The sequence below is a fragment of the Pelecanus crispus genome, chromosome 8, assembly GCF_030463565.1.
Source record: "Pelecanus crispus isolate bPelCri1 chromosome 8, bPelCri1.pri, whole genome shotgun sequence".
Lineage (NCBI taxonomy): Eukaryota > Metazoa > Chordata > Aves > Pelecaniformes > Pelecanidae > Pelecanus > Pelecanus crispus.
Genome location: NC_134650.1, coordinates 44,028,166 through 44,050,467, shown reverse-complemented (window position 1 = coordinate 44,050,467; position 22,302 = coordinate 44,028,166). Strand labels below are relative to the sequence as shown.

The 22,302-nt window shown below is 37.8% G+C and overlaps 1 protein-coding gene across 1 annotated transcript in view; it reads right to left on the bottom strand.

The window, feature by feature from the left end:
* The window catches only part of CDH13 (cadherin 13), a 498,153-nt gene that overhangs the window by 301,915 nt on the left and 173,936 nt on the right, over window positions 1-22,302 (bottom strand). The window lies entirely within an intron of this gene.

Here is a 22,302-nt window from a genome sequence, read left to right as displayed (position 1 = left end):
TTGCAGATGACACCAAGTTGGGTGGGAGTGTCGATCTGCTGGAGGGTAGGATGGCCCTGCAGAGGGACCTGGACAGACTTGATCGATAGGCCAAGGCCAACTGTATGAGGTTTAACAAGGCCAAGTGCCAGGTCCTGCACTTCGGTCACAACAACCCCATGCAACGCTACAGGCTTGGGGAAGAGTGGCTGGAAAGCTGCCTGGCGGAAAAGGACCTGGGGGTGTTGGTAGACAGCCGGCTGAACATGAGCCAGCAGGGTGCCCAGGTGGCCAAGAAGGCCAACAGCATCCTGGCCTGTATCAGGAATAGTGTGGCCAGCAGGAGCAGGGAGGTGATTGTTCCCCTGTACTGGGCGCTGGTGAGGCCGCACCTGGAATACTGTGTCCAGTTTTGGGCCCCTCAATACAAGAAAGACATTGAGGTGCCGGAGCGTGTTCAGAAAAGGGCAACAAAGCTGGTGATGGGTCTAGAGCACAGGCGTTATGAGGAGCGGCTGAGGGAACTGGGGTTGTTTAGCCTAGAGAAGGGGAGGCTGAGGGGAGGCCTTATCGCTCTCTACAGCTACCTGAAAGGAGGTTGTAGTGAGGTGGGTGTTGGTCTCTTCTCCCAAGTAGCTAGCGATAGGATGAGAGGAAATGGGCTTAAGCTGCGCCAGGGGAGGTTTACATTGGAAATTAGGAAAAAATTCTTTACGGAAAGGGTGGTCAAGAATTGGAACAGGCTGCCCAGAGAGGTGGTGGAGTCACCATCCCTGGAAGTGTTCAAAAAACAGGTAGATGTGGCACTTCGGGACATGGTTTAGTCTAGTCTACCCTTGATTGGTTTAGAGTGGACTTGGTAGTGTAGGTTGATGGTTGGACTGGATGATCTTAAAGGTCTTTTCCAACCTAAACGATTCTATGATTCTATAATTAAAATTCCTGTGTTTGTATCTGAGAATTTTTCCCTAACAACCTGCAGCCATAGTAGCATAGAAATATTTATATTCTCTCCTTCACACCTGTTAACTGAGTGTCTCCATGGGATGAGAACCAACTACACAAACACCAAGAGGTTTTATTCAAGTTTCCTGGCCAAGAGAAGATAGATCCAACCTTACTTCCAGCCTGCATGCCATCTGATCAGCAGCTCCGCTGCTATTCCTACTGCCTTGTTCTTGTAGCATTGGCCATGGCCTACCTACTCTGGGTTTCCAGTCAGTGGGTAGCAGCATCCAAGACTATTAAAAAGAAATAATACTCTCAAAACTGCCAGAGCAGGGTTGGAGCACTCCATAGCTCCTTACTGACTACAATGGAGTGACTGAATAGGGACAGATAGTCCAGCGGTCAAAGCATTCGCAGGGGATAGAGAAGATACAGATTCAGTGTTGTTCTAATAATTGCTTCCAGAGACTTTCCAGTGAATCATGTTATTTTAGCAATTATACCCCACAGATTTAAAAACTCAACTCAGGTCTCTTGATTTCTAATCCAGTGTCTTTCTGAGAGAGAAGTGACGCATTCAAATACATTCAAAAACCTGAGCTCCGACCAAAACAGAATATTATCCACCCCTTAGTTTCCACTTCACTTTTTTGTTCATATTTCATATTTGTTCAGTTCTGTCAGATAAGTTTTATTTTTATCTATATGCATTGTCTTGCTCCCAAAGTCACCGAAGTCATTAAAGTCAGACCTGTGATGTCTGCTGCCTTTACTGACGCATTGGAATTTAAACAGGAGAATTCTAGAATTAAAAACCTGAGTTCTCACAGCTTGAGCTAAATCAGCAAAATCTCTCTACTCCTCATAATTATCCATCATGCAGCTAGCCCCAGAAGAATCTCAACTGTACTGCATTTAAATGGCATTATGAATTCGTAAGATGAATTCTTCTGTTCTCGTTGCACATGCCAAGTACAAATGTTCTGTTTCAAAATGTGACCAAAGACCCATTGTGTATATCAGATTATGCACAGCATGTTGCGTCTATGAAGTGCAGAATATTCAAGGAATGTAAGAAAATTAATTCTACTCTGTGCTATTCAACTTTCTTTGCACCATTCTGTTTGGTATCTGAATGTAGCACTGCAACAAAAACTGTCAGCTTAGTGCTTAAGATTCTGGTTGCTATTGCCTGACCATTTCAGAGTGGAGAGAAGCACAGTATCAGTTTCTTAGCTTAAAATAGCTTTATTTTGCTGAACTTATCTAATAGAGACAGGTTAATAAATTGCAGCATTCATAATTTGATACATTTTTGGCCCTGTTTCAGTTTGCAAACTGTCCATTAACAGACCTTGAAATCTGTGAACAAATACATTATCTACCATTATACGCAAGTTTCTCAGATGAGTAATTTTTGATCTTCAGATTGCTCAGGCAGTTGCTTAGAAACATTTGTCTGTATTAGTTACAGCAGTCATGTGGTATTATTTTTCTTTTCAGATTGGATGGCTTCTGTGAATAAGCAACAGAGCATGAAATGCAAATTTCATGATATAAAATTCAAAACTTGGTTTTGGCAAGGATTTGATTTATTACATTTACAGCACAAGATGAAAACAAAAAGGTTATCTCTGTGATCTGAATGACTTGACAGGGGAAGTAATGCCCATGCCACTTGGAAAACTAGTGGCATAAATTACAAGAACAAACAAGAAAAAACATTTAAACAAAAGGAATTGCATGGAATCAGTGGAGAGCGTGGCCTAAGGAGGTTATGTGGCTGAAAAGATCATTCGCAGAAACATGAAGATGATAAAGAACAGGGTAAAAGTTTGGAATAGTCTTGCTATGGAATAAAATGGAACTGTGTAATAATTAATTTTACTACTTATCCACATAGAAATTATGGGTTACCTCTTCTATTGATTAGTACTTTCCAGGGATTAGTACTTTCCTAGATTAAAGTTTATGTATTTAAGTAAAAAAAAAAATAAAAAAAATAAAAAAATCGAGATTCAAGTAAATTATTATTTGCTTTTTTTCAGATTTTTGAACAAGTAAAGAAAGAGAAGCAAGTAGTCTTCATATTGACAGTAACAGCTAGATCTCATTCAATAAGGTAAAAAAGTATTCACTGATATTTCATTGTAGATGATATAGCAATACAGTAGAATCTTTTTTTCTGCTGATGCTATCAGTATGAGAAACATTGAAACTCACACCTTTTTGCTTCTTTTAACTTTGTAAAAGAACCACTTGTATTTGCCTAAGTGTTTCTCCACTGATAGTAATGATTTTTCTTCCCTATCGGCTGCAATGATTTATAACAGCAAAATCATTGGTTCAAAACTAAATATAGAAATTTACTAGCAGAAGCTGCTTCTTTCAGTTGAAGAGAACCAAATATGGTAAAACTATGTTACTGAACACACTCTCAGAGTGTGATCCAGGCTACTTCTACAAACTATAAAGCCTACATTCAAAATACAGTCAAAGTCATGAAGACCAAACCAAACAAACCCTGAAGGAGGAAATACTGCTAAAACAATGGAGAGAAACTTAGAAAACAACAGGTTGGGTTTTTTTTTCCCCAGTAAATATTTAAACCCAGGCTGTAAGGACCGATGGACAGTAAAACCATTTGCAAAGAAGAAAACATACCTGAGTTTTTTCTGAATTGTAGCACCACGTTGGAATATAAGGCATTGGGTCTGATTTTTAGTAACACTTGTGATAGCCAACAGAGATACATCTCATCCCACTGCTAATTAGGCAAAGTCTCTGCCTAACGTTCCTGGTACTCCCTTTCAAGCCAGCAGCTCTACTAGAAACTAATGCCAGTGGGTCTCAAATGACAGCAAGCGTGCCTAGCAGCTGAAGCCTGACATCAGTGCAAAATATTTGTGCCACCCATGATATAAAACAGACTTAGTTTTGGGTGGACTATGACTAACCCATGATTAAGATCAAATCCTTCTGCTAGCAGAAACAGCACTGAGTGAATGTGAAATATGTATGCAGAGTCCTTGCTTGCTGTTTAACGGCCTATCTCATAAATCCCAGTAAAGGCATTACACAAAACCAGCCCGAAGTAGTGTCACACTCTGAGCACTTCTCTCAATATTCAGTCAAATGCCGAAGTGTTATTCATTAAGTATTAAAACAGTGAATATGAATTTGATTAAAAACCAAAGGTATACATTTTAGCAAAAACAAAGTCTTTAAGAACCCCAAATTTCCTCACTGCATACTTCCAATGTTTGTAACACACAAATACCAAAGAATCACTTTTTTCCTCCCTCCTCTCTCTAACGTGCCTCTCAGTCAGATCACGCTCATCCATTTTCAATAGTACGTTGCTCCCTTCATAGCTGCATACAGAAACTTGGTTTAAGGAATATGAGCTTATAAATTGCCATCCTTTGCCTGTCTTTTAAATAAAGCATGAGAAAAAAAAAAAAAAGAACCAACATCCTGAGCTAAGATTAAAAGCTGCATTCATATTAAAGAATGGTGTCTTTTTACCATTGAAACTGAAGCTGTAGATTATTTTGTGCTGATAAAGTACTACAGTGGGCAAAGAACTTTCTCATAGTGAACACTGCTGTAAAACAATTTATCTACAAGAAAGGAAACAAGTCTGCATAATCCATTTATGGTTGGTTCAGCTTTAGAGGAATTTGTTATATAAATATATCTTGCCCTGGGGAATTGTTTTGACAAAATAACTAATAGACATGTTTGAGCAACTTAACACTGATAATTAATAGGATTTTTCAGTATCACAATAGACAATGACATCTTCTCATGTACATTAACTGTCTCATCAGTGAAGAGACAAAAAATTGGCAGACTCCAAGAGCCAAATACATCCGAGAGTGGAAAATGAATTAATGTAGCACTTGCAAAAATGCTATGTAGGTGACATGTTTTAACTGATCATCAAAAAGTGTTTTATAGTACTTTCTTAAAAAAACATGCCATAGCTCAGTAATTATCACTTTAAAAATCTTAATTAATAGTTCATCAATTGTTCAACTGATATTTCTAACATTCTGCTATCATGCTGGAATGTTTGACTAAACATAATCAAGTACCATTATGTTGTTATACACTTTCCTAGCAATCACAAGTTATGTTTTAAGTTTAGGTGTCAATATTAAATCATCAAGAAGGATTACCACAGGTAACTCTTTCACAATCTCATCAATAATGCCTTGCCAACTACAATTCTGTAGAGGCTTAAAATTTACAGCGAACCTTACCTGTTTTGTGGTCACATAATTATTTTTATTATGCTTTGTGGCAATGTTGGCTGCCAAAAAAGGTTGTCCTAAAATCCCAGTGTGACAAAAATCAATTTTCAGATGCAAATGAGGGTGCCATAGGTGACATTTTTCATACCCAATAAATTGCCTGTCTGTGGCTTTGAACTAATGGACACATAAACAAGAGAGATTGGTGCCAAGGTATTGCATTATAATCTTAGCGAAGTTTTATGAGACTCATGCTACAGGCTGCAAAGAGAAACTGAAACAGAGGGAGGGGGCATGAACAATTTGAGGAAACCTGTAAGAATAGATATAGCTTTTTTTTTTTTTTAGCATTATTTTCCTTTATTTTTTCTGAGCTCCGATATCCGATCTATTTACTTCCCCCCCTTTTTTTTTTATTTTAGTGTTCTTCATGACCCCTTCTATCCACCACAACTTTTACCGCATTATTATTCTCCACCTTTCCTCTGTCCCTTATCTGTCTTCCCAGTTTCTCTCCTAGAAAATTTGTACAAACAGGACTCCTTCCCGTTATTCTTTTTTAATTCTGGCAATATAGTTTCCATTTATTTCCACCTCCTTGAGGTGATAGGCTTTCCTCTGGCAGGGAAATTATTCAAAGCCACCCTGCTGTAGCTGACTGCAAAACCAGTGTGAAGAGCCACTAAGGTAGACCTTGAAACTTTGGCATGTACTTCTAAAGCAAGATGTCCAGAGGACAGCATGAAAACACAGTTTATCAACACTATTAAGCATCTTTACAGCAGTTAAGCACAGGGAAGAGCTCAGATGAAATATAGGGTAAGGAAGCAGAACTGGCAAGCAGGCATCTCAGTGATGTCTCAGTGAAGTCTCAGGGAGTCATACCCCTCTTCAGGCACTGGGTCCACATGAGGCTTCAGTTGAAGTCTGCAGTTTCAGACTATTTTGCTTTCTACACAGATACAGGGGTTACAATCAGATCACTCTCAGACAAGTCTTCCCCCCCCACCCCCTGCTTTCTTTTTCTATGAATCACAAGCGCTTCGATTTTTTTTATTAAATAATGAAGGGATGTAGATTAATTCTGTGTTACTACATCTGTGTACTTACACCACAAATACATTTAAACTTTCCAAGAAAATACGAGAAATACACTGAAACTAGCATTACCTTTAAAAACAACAAAGACTTTATGTGTCCCAATCACACATGTCAGATATGGCTATGCTTCAAAAAAATGAGGAGGTCTGCATTTGCACAAAATAAAAATAGCAGGGGGTTTATAGGCTTGTCTGAAGCTTATCTTGAATAATCACAAACTTCTTGAGCCTGAAAATTTAGAAGTCCTGAAAGAGATATTTACTCTTGCAATACAAATAGAAACATGATAAACCAACATTTTTATGCTATGTTGATAGTATTGTTTCCAACTAGATCTGAAATGAAAGATATGATTACATAATAGCTTTTCAAACCTCTTCAAAAGATTTAAGTAAAGTTCAAATCCTAGGCTTTTGAAACTTTAATCTGGAAATAAAGATCAATCTTTTTGTTATTGCACCTTTTTCTCATGTTAGGAAAATATGAACAGTACTAAAATGACAAAGAACTGAATCCTGCATCAGACTTATCCCCATGCATATCCAGTTGCAAGACTGGGATAATAATTTGGGGAAAAAGTTTTAACAAATACCCTTTTCAACCTCTCATCCTGGAATCCTCAATAAATAATATTATTGTTTCTGGTGCTCCTTAGCTGTGTTTTGAGTTCTGTTTGTTTTGGGGTAGGAGGGAGAAAAGGTATTTTCTTCTGCTCCCTCCTCCTGAAAAATCAGTGCTCCCTCTAAAGTCAGTAAACCAGTGTACCTTGACTTTGCCCGTCAGCAGCATCAGCATAACAGGGAAGCAGAACAGGCATACTGTGCAGGCATAACTTCAGAAATACAGTTTTAAACTTTTGTTTATGCTGCTTGTCTGGTTGGCCAAATACCATTAGCGTATTCCTCAGAGGCAACAGTTTATTGCCATTGCCAGAGCAACGCCTGGCAAGGCGTGCATATGGAATTCAGGGCAGCATGCCACAACCATCTCCACCCTGTTCTTCTGAAAAGAGAAATTATGATGGGAAGTATGAAACATACTGTTCCCTGCCTTTTAAGGTCACCACAGAAAGTTACTTCACAAGCTAGCTAATATACAGAGCTTCTCTTTCTTCCATCACTCTACTTCTTCATGGTCTTGTAACCCGTGCAAACATTTGGAAAGCAAATCCTTAATTCCAAAAGTCCACAAGTGACTTTGGTGGCCAAACTCCCTGATTAGATTAACTGTCTGCATCGCTTCTGGTAATGCAGAAAGTGCCTGGCAAAAAAATTCCCAGGTGGTGGAGAATTACCTTCTAGTAAATCTACACCACAGAAGAGTACCATGGTCTCTCCATCCTCTGCAAGCACAGCGAGTACATCAGGGTTGCACACACTATAGACTGGCGTTTGTTAATGCAGAGCTCGATTTTACTCTGGTTTACAGTTCTTCCTTTCTGGAAGCAGCTTTAAGTTCTATGGACAAAACCACCTACGCATAAGACTAACAAATAGACGCTAGGATTTTCACCTTTTTCTGATGCTGAACCATATTTGACCAGATCATAACTCCCAGCAGCAGAAGATACCAGCCAAAAGATTAATTGCATCAGATTCACCAGTCTATCTGTGTTAAACAACATCAAAACGGAAATTAGAATAATATATAAAAAAATACCTGTCCAAAACACAAAGGAAAAACTTCTTAGATACTGGGTATGTTTGTTGACAGTGTATCAGCAGCAAAAGATTTACAAACAAGTTTAGTGAAAAATCTGATGAAAAGTAGTTCTACAGTCCTGATCTCCACTACTACTGTCCAAAGCTATTAATTTATACAATTAGCTAATTTAAAAATAGAAGATATAATGCAGCATAGTTTTATGAACGCTTACTAAATGTAGAGCCCTAGGGCTCAATGTACTTTCATTTTAAGTAATTGTAATCCACATGTAAATACTAAAGGCTTAAATACACGGGGAGAAATGAATTTATACTTGCTAAAAGGTTTCTATAAATAGCCTCCTATTATGTCACTTCTCCAGGTAGTCTGCTTTGTTGACACTTACTGTAAGAACAGAGCATTCCAGTTTGCCTGTAGTGAACATGAAACAGTCACCTAAGGGAAACCTTTCATAATTAGAACAAGACAGGTACTAAACCTATCCCTTGGCTTATCTATGTATTTGTAGCTGGAGTTCATTAACTTGTCAGCACTGATTCCTTTTGAATAGGAAAGTGAAATGAAAAAATGACGTGCAAATCAATATCAACTGTTAAGTCATGTTCTCATTTAGCACAGTGTCAGATATGAAATATTGAGAATTAAAAAGAAACTTTCTGGTGGAAAAACATGCTTAGCATACTGGGGTTTTTTTGGTAAGAGAATAACTACAGTGAATTAAGCTAGTTGCTGTCCCATGATAAAAGTTAGAGCATGTTAAAAGTTAAAAAAGATCTTCTAAACCCTATTTTTGTTTTCAGGTATTTTTTTAATGACGTTAAGCTTAATAAATGGAAGAAACATTTAAAACCATAAAATTCACGCTCATTAATTGGCACAAAAGCTGTGTAGCACATCCATATATATCTAGAGAGACATCCGCTAAAAAGACTTCCACATAACTCAGCACTACACCACAAATCCACAGGCATATTTTTGGAAAATACAATTCACACATGTAAATCACACTATTATCAGAAGGGACTACAAATCAGCCTTCATGGGCATGTGAAATGATAATGATGGGGTGTCAAAGGCCAGCAGAAATTTCTTGGAGATAAGCATAAGGTAAAAATCTGTTTGTATATCCTGATACATACTGAATTGCTTATTACCTTTCTAGAGAGAAGCACAAAGTCAGCAAGCTCTACCTGGTAAACTGCAGGCCGCACAAAGACCTCCAAGGAGCCACTGCCTGTGCCCCCTGAAGTTGAGCTCAGACGTAACCCACCAAGCAGATGGCTTGGAATAGAGTTAAATCAAACAACCAAGTGTAACACAGCCTTAATTTTAAAATTGCTAGGTCTCCACAAGCAAAAGGTAAAAGGTCCCCGTTATCCTGTGTCTGAATACATTACCTTTAATATACTTACAGACTATCTCCATTTTATACACAGAAATCTGAGGCAGAGAGGTGTAAAAGTGAAGACTGTCAGTATTACAACACTTTTTCCTTTTGTCCAACCTCCGTTTTGTCTGGAAGCTCTTTGGGCAGATGCTATCTTTTACTACATGTATGAACAAGGTCTCAAAAGCCACAATCTTTGTCAGTGCTTCTGACACTACAGTACTACTACAGTACAATGAAGGGAGAAATAATGCAAATGCAAAATGGTTTTGCTCTCTCCCTTGATTCTCCTAAACACATACCCTTACACCGGAAACCAGAGTCTTATCTTCCTATTGTCTAGAGTCAAGATTAATTTCCCTTACCTTATTTTCTCATTTTATAAAGACTGAGTCTTAATCAAGTCACTTACCTAATTTACAATTGTTCTGAAACACATTTTCAATTAATAAAATTAACCTAAATACAGCCTAATGCACTGAGTGCCAGCTAAAAGAAAAGACACAATAATTACCAGCAGTGACAAGGTTGGGAATGGGAAACCCATTGAACAAAACCAAAATAATTTCTCCCCCCACCAATCCTCTAACTATCCCATATTTTTGTACCACTAGAAGATACAGTAATTATGTCCCTCAAGTAAACCAGCTACTGTTCTGTTTAGTAGACAAATATTAAAGGAACTCTCTCCCTTTTATAGTTGTAATATATTTCCCATATTTTTTCTCTAATTGAATTAAATATGACATGTTAAAGCAGAAAATATTTCCATTTGGGATACAGATGATTGAACTTTTCTGGCAGATGTTAAGTTTATTAAACATCATAGGACTGAACAGAATCTGCCTTATGGTATTTACAAATTTGAGATACAATTTTAAAGCAATTATAGTCAATACACAAAATCTGGGATTGAAAGCCACTGAATAAGTGTGAAACTTCTGAGATCCTCTAAAGAGCTACGTGATCAAAAAAGCATTAATTTTGCAGGGATTCAGCTGAAGGCACAAACGACTTAAAATAACTGAAGACATTTTATTTTTCTGTTTCATAGACACAAAATATAACTGGCATACCGTGACTGCCCACTAACATTATGTGCAATTAATATTATATGTATCAACTTGATGCTAATAGTATCCAATAGGAAGGACTATACCACACGATATTCCCACTAATACATTCAGTTTTCCTAGCAATTAAACAACATGGAAGTACTAACAATTAACATCAAGGTCACCCTCAAATAAATTTTGATTTGGACACTCCTCATAGCAGATTTATGAGTAGACTCAAAGCTCATTAAAGTCAGTGGAATAACTCCTATTGACTTAATGGAGATTGCATTTGGTGTACCGCTTTCTGTGTTTTCCTATGACAGATTAATTACACGGTTTTGTGAATAATCATGCCTAAAATCAACCCTGTAACTTAAAAGCTTCAAGCCTTACCTCACATATACATGTAACTTTGTCAGCAATGAGTTTGAATGTTAGAGATGTGAGCCAAATTCAGGGCCAAATCTTCCCCGACTTTAACTTTTAATCTTTAAACACAAGTTTTAACATCCCCTCCCCTTACCTCCACCTTAATTCCTGATTTGAAGGTCAATGATGAAGCATGATGGACTTTTCTGACTTAAATGACTTTATCAGCTTGAAAAGGATGGTTGTTGGGAGTAGGGGGTAGAGACTGAAGAACATAAGGACAACACAATACAATGGCACAGTGAAAATAAAGTTGTCTGCAGATAAAGTCAGAAAGTTACTTAACCTGCCCTGCACAGCTACATAAGCGTTTTAAGGACACAGTTTGCACTATCCATAGTTCTTTGACACAGATGGGAGAAATCTTACCCCTTCACTAACTCGCATGGCAATAGAATAACCAAAAAGGACAGGAAATGGGTAGAACTTTGTATCATATTTTGCATTGATCACACAGAAGAGTTGACAGTTTTTCCCTTGACCTGCTACTGAAACGATTCATCTCTGCTGAAAACCAAAAGAGGGACAAATAAAAATTGTTCAGCATCAAATTGCAGGCATTATTGAAACAGAGTGGATAGAACATCCAATTGTATCAATGTTAAGATTATGATTTTAATTAAGTAGCAGGAACATGACTGTTGAAAAATTGCACATATTGTTCCTCTTTTTTTATTAGAAAACCCCCAAACTATACATATTCCTATATTATGCTTCTCAACACAAAACTACAATGTATGCATTGAAAAGAACATGTTTGAAAGTCTCTCTTGCACGATATCCCACAACAATATATTAGTAATGTTTCTATGGACATAGCTGGAAATTTAATACATATGAACAGTTCCAATAAACCACTCAGTATGGAGGTTCAGTTTTTGATATCATTAATGACAGTAAATAAATGAGTCTAGAACTGATGTCTGGGACTGAGCCAGTACCAAAACAAATAATGAAGTCCCCATTTCCTAAATCAGGAATTCAGTCTAAGTGTTTTTATTTCTAGCAGGCAATTCTGCTGCAAAGGGCTGGTAGGATTAATGCCTGCCAAATCAAATACAGAATACTAGTGCAATAATCATCTTAATCTAAGGCATGAGCTTAGAGTTTGCAGCAAGAACAGCAACAAGAAGAGAAGATCTAGTCTGAATATTCTTGGTGCCAGATGCTGCCCCGCTGGAGCACAATGACTGAGTACACCTGGTCCCACCAGGGGTTTTGTCTACCAACATAGTCTTTCAGCAGTCATGAATTTCCTATCAAACAGAAGTGGCTGACTTTTTATTTCATCTTCAGGGAAAAGAAAATGTCACAGGTATGAGAATATTCTTCCTACGCAGAGAAGAAACTGCAAAATGTAGTAGTTGTCAGCCAATCAGGATTTAATTTCCTGGAATTTTTGTTAGTGAGTTCACCAATATCCAAATCAAAATTATATGCCTCATGAGAGCGCTCAAGTGCCCTATTTCATAGGGGCTGACATACTATTTTATCACCACACTGCTGTGCTTGAAAGAAACCCTCTGCATTTTGATGCAGCCTTTTGAACTATTAATAGTGCAAACACGAACAGATTTCTTACTAGCATTTCTTTTTTGGGCAGGTCAAAAAAGTCAGGTGATACTAATGTGTATCAATGTCAGGGTACGAAGACTTCAGCATCTCCTAGGATAGTCCAGTACCTCACAAGATCATAACCTTGAAATCCCTATATAAAAAATTCCTATGTCAATATCTGAGAATGAAAGTTTAGTACAGTCTTCCAGATTTTAAAAAACTTGTACTGTAATGTTTCTTCCAGGTGATTAGAGGATAAATCTTTACACAGCACAACAGTGTTCAATACTGTAAAAAAAGCCAAAGAGCAAAAAAACTCCACAAACATTCAACATGTTAACATAGAGCATCAAATGGGATCTAGAAGAACTAAAAAAAAGAAATTGGATTTTTTAAAAATTTTTTTAATAGCTCATAGATTATCATCATTAAGTCTGCAAAGTATTTAAATCTTCATCTGTGGATATATTTTGCATGCTTGTTCTAGTAACTCTGAAAAGACATTGGGCAAATATCAGGAGGATATGAAAATGCTTAACTCTGTATTGTTTCTTATTAGCAAAGCCCTTAAAGCTCCAGAAAATCTTATAATTTATACAGTTATATTCATACAAGATATGAGTAATCTGAGGACAAAATTCACACACACACACAAATTTCCATTTGTGAACATACAGGTCATGTCACAACATGTTTTATGGGGACCATTTAAAAAAAAAAGAAAAAGCCAAACCAAACAAACAGTTCATCAATACTGCCTTGACATTAACTGTAGAACAGGGTACTTGGCCACATAAAATATTCAGTAGTTCTGCAGTATGATTAGTACCATTATAGAGACAAATGTACTTTAAATAAAGTTAAACATTTAACCCATTGCTGATTGATGATGCAAAAAAGGACCCTCTTAAGCAGTAGAAGCTACAATATTTTACTTAGATCATACAATTTAGTCCACAAGAAGGCCGGTACACCAAGAGCTAGATCCAGCTCTCGTTTTAAAAGGATTCTAGTCTATTCCTTATCTTAAAAAGATCCATGATTCATTTATCTCAAAACCACAAGGTAATTCTAGAGATAGAAAAGAAATGAAAGATAAAATGATTTCCAGATAATTTCCTGCTGAGTTCAAACATATGCCAAATGGCTCAACAAGTATTGAACACCATCAGCCACAAGGGTGTTTGCTGACTTGCAGGTAAATTAAAGTGTATCTCTTCACAGCAGTTTGAACAGTTGCTGACTAAATGACTTCCTGTTGCTAGAACTTGAATCAAACCAGTTACCAGAACAATTACTAAAAATGTTTTAACAAATCTATTCCTACTCACCACGAAACTTCTTGTTTACTGCTATGCACCAAACTACAGTCATAGTGAGGATGTTAAGAAACTAGAGGCAAATTTCAGTCTCTCCTTTCCTACTAGTACATCTGTTTGCCAGTTACCTTAAACAAGAACCTTTCTTTTCCATAGTAACGAAGGACACTATGGAATTTTAGTGGTACCAAAAGCATTAGCAGTAGCCAATTACTGTACATAGTGGGACTACTGACCAGTTCAAATCAACCTGCTGCCCCCTCCACACTCTCCCTGTGTAATCATTATCCCTAGGTGCCCTCTCAGTAAGATGGGGAGATATATAAGCAACCTATTTTTTCTAAGATGGATCAACTGCTTAATGCAAAGGTTATTCAGTTTGATTTGGTGGTGAAATAAGAAGTGAGGAGCTGGATGATTAATAACTCCAAGATGACTGTCAATACTAGCAGAGTTGTTTATTATGGAGATGCCAAATTATATTAAGCTTTAACTCTGTCATTCTTATGCTGAATATTTCTTCAACTTCCCAAGTTATTCTAGGTACTTAAGAAAACTAGCTGTAAAATAAGATGCAAGGGAATACTCTTCAAAGCAACAGAATTGTGATGATGAACAAATAAGGAATTTTAGGTCCAGAAGGAGCCATCTGTCCTTGCAGCGGCTGAATCAATTCTTGGGGGAGGACAAATGTAGATTTTTATCCTGTGATGCTCCATTAAATGCTTAAGATGTGTGCTGAGATAGGTGTTACTATAATAACCATAATAAATGTTCCTTCAGGTTTGTGAAAACCAGCATGGAACTATTGGGCCAATCATTAGGGATGATTATTGATGTCTCTGACGGAGAGAAATGACTAAACTCTTACTCAGGAAATCATCTTTTCATGTGAATAATTTCTCCTATTATGGCTCTCTCTAACCTACCCTCTTTCTGGAAGCTGATGGAAAAGCTTGTAGTGGGAAAACACCAGCAATATTTTGCGTCTCTGGCACAAAAAAGAACTTTGAGTTTAGTTTGAACACAACTTAGTTTGATCTCATCTTGGAATTGTCTCTGTTCCTTAATAAATCTGAATTATCACTGGTGAAACTAGGGTAGCTGTCATACACTGACTGCATCATCCCTGCATGCTGGATGAGAGAACCACCATGGAAGAAACTCTGTACCAGAAGTCTCACAGGTTCTTCTGGTTTCTGCAACATCTCTTGTTCATTATGGATGTGAGGACATTAAGGATGTCGTGGCAATTTTAGTATCATACAGAAATCACCATGTCCTTTTCCTAAGCCCCTTATTTAAAAATTACTCTGTTCCTATCCTGATGTGAAAAAGTATTATGAAATAAGTATCAACAATAAAGATACCTAAGCCTCTTTTTACAGACATATGTATACAGACATGCACACACACATACATATTCTTTCTCTGTGTACTTAATAGTTACACTTTAAGGATCTGACAGGATGAAAGCCACATTATAAATGAAAGATATTACACATCCTAAGAGACTCCTACTTATCCTTTATGATCTTGCTTAATGTTCTACTAAATCATGCTTAGCCTGTTGCTTTCCCACTTACATCCTCATTTACTACAATGAATTTTAAATTTAAACCTTTTCCAAATGGTTCCTTTAAATGTCCCCCACATCTCTGGCACAAATTTCCACACAAGTCCATCAGTCTCTGGAGATTAACACATAGGATTGGCATCGTTTTCTCTATATCATCAGAATACTTTCAAGCTGGACTCAGAACAATAACAACTTGAAATAAATTATATGTCAATGCATGATGGTTTATCACTCATCCACAAAATTTAGTGGATTTTTTTTTAATGGATAAAAGACAGTTAGCATCCTAGATCATAAAAAGAGGCTAATTCAATTCAAAGTGTCTTCACACAACTCATCTACCATTCAAACTCTCATAAAAATGTTTAAGGGGCAAGAGGTAAATACATATCTTCTTGGCACTCTGTGCCAGGGTGAATTTTAGTTCAGATAAAAGACTTCAGCAATCTTTGAATAATCTCTCTCACTGAGATTTATGGGTGCTTTGCCATTGAGTCATGTGGATGAAGGATAAGACCTAAGTGTCTTTTAAAAGAAAACAGAATAAAATGTGTTGCATTCCAGAACTGCATTTGGTTCTGACCTTCGACTAAACCCTTAAGTTTACACCAGAAGTACACCAAGCAATAGTGACAATGTCCTCTGGATGATACCTGTTACTGCAGGGAGAACTACCTGAGAAGTCTAAATGCAGTTCAGGGCTGAAAGGAATTATGATTTTAGATGGTTTTAATAAAATGTGTTCATTTAGAATATTTTTGCCTGTCATTTTTCATTAGTGTGTGAATAATTCGGAATAATTAACAAGGCTTGCATTTCTTTCAAAAAATCATCTCATTTCACCTTTGAATCGCTGTTAAACATATTCTATACTTGTCTTAGCTCTGCTTGCTGCTGAAAAGCACAAAGTCCCTTTTCCTGGATAAATACATCCCTAGTTCACATAAAATCTGAATGTAGATTACTCATAGAGAAAAGCACTGAACATTCACAGAAGCTAACACCTTCTTTTTTCACAGTCAATTATTCATGTTTCCAGTCTATAAGACCATTTTTCTCTCCTTAAATAACCAAGCACTTCTCATTTACATGCTGAAGTTGCGCGCTGAGGGAAATAGAAGGCAAGCTAGCCCACACGTTTGATCTAAGCATTTATACATACAGTGAATAAACTTACAAGACACACTTTGCCCAAAAAAAGGAACGTTAAATTAGTGAAAGCCACCAGTGGCTCATGTTCTTTATAGTATTTACTCTGGTTTTCAACACAATATGTAATTGTTGCTATGGCAACTGCCACATCTCTTGGCACCATAATAATTTGGAGATAAATGGATCTTTGTCAGAGCAAACGCCAAAGCCAGTGTATATGAAACCTGCATTTCTTTGGTGGTGGGAATCTGCAGAGTTAAGTTGGAAGTATAAATCCAGTCCAGGCCTGAGGGAAAGCACAAGCCTATCAATAGAGGTGAGGCTCTGCTGCAGAGCTGAGTAAAAGAGGGAGCGTGGCTATATATGAAAAATCAGAACCACTGTGCACTGCCATGGGACGTGCAGGGTCACTCAGAAACAGTCCAGCAAAGAGGTACGGGAGTCACGTCCGTACGACGCTGTCAGACAAAACTCCTGCTTCCAGGGTTTGATCTAAAGTCTGCTGGAATCTGATTATTTCAGCAGGTTCTGGATTAGGTTGAAGGATGAAAAGGGAAAGTAGGTGACTGGAATTTCTATGGAAAATAGCTTATTTTAGTGGCTAAGGAGATTTCTTATATAAAAGGAGCTCTTTGTTGTTTCCCCAACAGCGAGTGGTCTGCACAGAGGATTTTTATAAAAATATAGCCAAAAAGGCAGCTAAATGATACTACAGAATGACCCATTGATGAGAACAAGCTCTTGCTTTCATTGACATTAATTAAGATGTATTCTGTGAAACCTGCAATGTAGCATTGCAGACTTTAAAAAAAAAAAAGCATGCTTTCACTGGCGATTAAAGCAGGGAAAAGTCATTTACCAAAATACCATGAAAACACAGGTATTAAATTCTAAAATCACTTATACCTCAGCTTTTTATGCATGAATTCCAAGTCAATAGGTGTTTGCAGTGTGATAACAAACAAAAGTAAAAGTAGTAATAAGTTAATCATTTAATGGCTAGTAGAACGTTACCATGTTAAGCTTTCTGCCAAACTGAACACAAAAGTGAGAAGATGAATTTTCTTTTGTTTGCTCTTCAAGAAAACCCATCTTTATATGCCTGAAGGACACCTTCATATCCAAAGGCAAAATATCTCCACAGCTTTTCTGAAAGAAATGGTATTCTATATTCTGTTTTGATCAGTATAATAACCATAAGTGTATTGTAGATATTGATGTACCCCTGTGACTTACTCTATTTTGTGCCTTAAAATTAAATGCAAAACATGGTATTTTATTTATGCAGTGCATTACTTTTTGCAGCAACTGCTATATGCAAAATCTAATAATATGAAACTCTTCTAGCCTGTTTGTCAATATCTCATATGCGAGTCCATCTTCATACTTTCGCACAGTCATTTGCAGCTTATTTGGGATTCTATTCTAAACTGAAAAAAAATGTTAATATAGGTTAATGGGAACAATTGCTATATCAGAGAGGCTGATTCTTGATCTTATTTTCCAAATAAATTATTGAACTGCCAGATGACTAAACTCAAGTATTCACTTCCTTGCATGAATATTTTTTCTGTGAGAGAATCCTGATTCATAATAAGATTATTGATCCTTTATCATCTGTTCTAAGGCAGAAAGGCATACATGTAGGATTTAAGGCTCTAGGCACTTTTTATCTCATATCAATAAAATTTGCAATCTCTATCCTGCAGGGATAAAGCAGAGAGTAAGACACAAGCAAGAAATGCTAATGTTTAAATCCAGGGAGCTTAGTTTCATTATTTCTATTTGATACTTTAGGAAACAGAGGCACAGGCGTAAAGCGACTTGCACAAACATGTACATCCAGGCAGTGACTCAGTAGGAAACAGAATTCAGGTCTGCAAAGCGGCTGGGGAAGTTTTCAGCCAGGCTGCCTCTCCTGTCCCTGCTATAATAAACATCGCAGGGTACTGATGCTGGGAAAAGCAACGGTTTGACAAAGGCAAAAGAGAAGCAGCGTACCTGACTAGCCCCTAGCTGTTACAAAGTGGACTGGACAGAGTAGCAGGACTAGAGCAACTTCATTTCCTTCAATCTGAGCTACCACTGAAGATGATTTTAAACTTTCTTTGTCTACAACATGCTGTCTCAGGGTGTGTTCCTCCCTCTTATCTCTTCTTTTCTTTCTCCTATTCCTTTTCCGTCTAATGCCTGAAAAGTGTCCTGAGGGTTTGACAGTTTCTATTTAATCATTTCATCCTTCTGTATGGAAGACTGCTGAGCACCATACAGTGAAGTTACTACCAGCCTGGAATTTCTGACTATCTGCCTGACTTCTTATCTGCTTTGGTGCCAGACTCTTGATATCTTACTTCCCCCACCCCACCCCTCGCCCTGTGTCTGTGATGCCGTAACAAATAAAAGTTGTAAATAACTCCCTTTGCTGCTGGGGGCGGGGGGGGAAAGGCTGCATTTTGGCAACACACAAAAGAAGGCAGAGAAAGATTGTTTTCCAAGGTCTTCTTTTAGTTCCCAGTGTATTAAGTGTATATTCATTAAAACCAGGATTATATTACAGAGGTGGAGAAGGACTAGCAGGCAACCATTTTATTTAGCCTTGGAGGACACAGTTCAATTCCCAGCTTGCTGCATTTTGCAACTCTCAATCTGTTATGAGACTCTACAAAAGACTGGCTGTATTTTCTGTCTTCCACAAAACCAGGCTCTTTAAATAAATAAATAAATCCACTAAGGTCTGCTCAAATGCTCCGATGTGATGAAGTTTCCAACTTCCAGTTGTCCTACTATTTCCATAAAACAAAGCAAGGACAAAGCATTGGATAAGATATAAGTTAAGAAACCAATTATTGTTACTCATCGGCTCAGCCAGTTTGTTCCCAGCTAGGGTTTGCGAGTGATTTACTTTTCCATTAGGGATCTGAACCTTAGCAACTCTACGAATTATTCAGAATGAACCCGAAGTTCATTTTGGGAATCCTGGGTGAATCAAAATATTTCCATGTCTTTTTTTAATATCACCAAGCACTCAAGTCCTGACTGTGTCAAAGGGTATTAAGCAAACATTGGGCAAAGCAGAGCAGAAGCACAGATGTGCATGCCTCACCAGCACTACCCTATGGCAAGAGCCAGTGAACTTAATTTCTTTCACTGAGCACTGATTGCCTGAGGGTACAAGTGTGTACACACACATAACTATTAAAAAGATGACACACTGTAATGTTACACCTTCCATAGGCCCATGGCAACCCTTCTGCGCACTCATATTCCACATCCCTCTCAAAAATGTCAGTAGCTTTTTTGTGAATACTCCCCTCTGTCAAGACAGACAGAAACCCACATATCTAGCCAAAACCATAGGAGGAAAGGGGCACTAAGAGCAGGTTGTAGAAAGCAATCTAACTGTAGTCTGATGTACAGACTTTTGCTCTCAATAGCATGTATGCATATCCGTAGGTATAGACATTCATGGGTTTTAGGGTATTTTGCAGAAACATCCAGATATCTGGAAAAGCAGCAGTGCTCTATTTGCTCTTCTGTCACTAGACCCTGCAAAAGATTCTGTGATCAGAGAGCAACAGCCAACTTGGCTGATGATGTTGAGGAACGATCCATCTTCTCGTACTGTAGTCATGGCCACCCTTTGATAGAAAGCTACAGGCTCTGCAGACCTAATATGCTTCTGGCAGAAGAGTAAGAAAACATGCCCTTCAGACTCAAAAAGCAGAGTTAAATAGTAAGTGGTATTCTAACAGCCACTGACTGTACTATGGCCATGCAGTTAGTTCAAGTTAATCACTTAGGACTGGTCAGCGAGGCCAGCTGGAATCTTCCCACATCTTCAGCAGGAAAGAACCACACCTCTCCACCACCAGAATACCAAAAGCTTTTCTGTGCACTCCAGGTTTCACCTCTAAATATTTTCAGTATTCATCTAAAGTATGGTTGGTAGCAATCACAAAATTTTAGGAATTACGCTATCTCTTCCTAGGTTCAGACTGCCAGTCAGCACATTAGAGATCATTGTTGTCAGTCATTTCCAAACATGTTTAGAATCTGCAATTAGAAACATTAACAATTGGGATTTCACAGATGCAGGTTACATGCTTTCAGAAAAGAAACGCAGTTGCTGGCAGTGGGGAAATACTTAAGAACTACTTATCCCCTAATTAAACAAGGTACTGTACTCTAAGTACTGAATGCTAAGCAGTGCTCTAGCATGTGCTCATCTTAACCCTACAGAATTATACGAAATTACCAAGGCTCCATCTGAGCATTTCTTAGCCAAGACTCCTTGCATAAACAGATGGAGCAGTTCTGCTGTTTCCATGCTGACACATTCAGACTGTAAAAGTACAGGATTAAGTTCAAATTTATCATAAAATCACTTTAGATAGGACACTGTAATCTTTATATCCTTCTCAAGTCTGACAAACAGAAAGACAAGACTGTGTTGTGTCTAAAATAGGCAAACAATAGCTGAAACGGTTGGTAAAAAACATTGATTTAACAGCTACAGTGTGCTGTAGCTGAGGCCAGAGTAGGACAGCCAGCCCCAAAGATCTTTATATTCCCTTGAAGAAGGGGATGATCCTCACTAAATGTATTTCTGAGGACACATTAATGCACCACGTAACTCCCAATGGCGCTGCAGACACCAAGGATCACAATACTAAAAGGGTAATCTTCTAGTTATGAGCTGAATATCAAAATCCGTAAAGAAGTGATGAATGCAGGTAGAGATGATGCTACGATATCACTTTGAGGAGTCACCTATGAGGGAAGACTGCAAGTGGCAGAATATGACATATTTAGATTGGTTTTCTCTCTCTGAAGCAACACAAAGTGGTTGGAACAAAATCCAGGAGTGGGGGCCAAATTAGAATTGGCTTTTGAATGTAGTCTGGTGATAGATTTCAACACTAGGCATTAATTAATATTGCTGTAACATTTTGAGGGGAGACTACTCAGAACCCAAATAGGACATAAAGAAAAAAGGTCACTGACAAAGCTACGTCATAGTCAGTGCAAATACACATCTGTTAATTCCTACTCACAAGACAAGATTTCCCCAAATTGTAACTTCCATAGAATATTTCCCCTCAAAGAAATTGAGGGGCTGCTTCTCTAAGAAAACCAGAATAAAACTTCAGAATATGATTCTCAGAGAGTCAGATCTTCACACATAAACCAGTCTTCTGAAGTTTAACTCCAGACCTCCTGTCAGAGATGTTTCAAACTCCTCTGTGGTTTCAGTAACTTCTAACTGGGGAATGAGAATCCCCATTTTGAAACTGCTCCTAAGATTTCAAAACCTGTAGTGAGAACAGAATTGTTTCAACATTCTTGTGAATGCACTGGAAGGAGCATGTCTTGCTAGTTTGAGACACAAGACAGCCAAGTGCCCAGCTCCTGCAAGTGTAGTTTTCCTACTCTGAATTTGGCAGTCCGTGGTCCTAAATCCACAGCTCCATCATGTAAGAGACTCTCTCAAGTGTGACCTTGTTAAAATTTAACTCTGTGAAGAAACAGCATGTTTAAATAAAATTAAATTCCACTTAAGTGTTCTAACCAGCTCTCTGCAGTTACACATTCTGGTACCTTCTCGCCCGTTAGCAATCTATATTCATATCACGTGCTGCTTAAAGTGCAGATCAAAACCTTTCCTCAGCCACAGACTTTCAGAAGTTTGTTCAGCCTTTCCCCTACAGCTAATTTTTTTTTTTTTTTTTTGTAATGGAAGACTTAAGTTATACTAAGCTACTGTTGGAAACATAATGAGAATGCTGGCAGCTGAAAGTCTAAATACCAAAATAAGACAATAGATGAGTCATTTTTGTTATGGCTTCTTTATACTTTCTTGAAATTATAG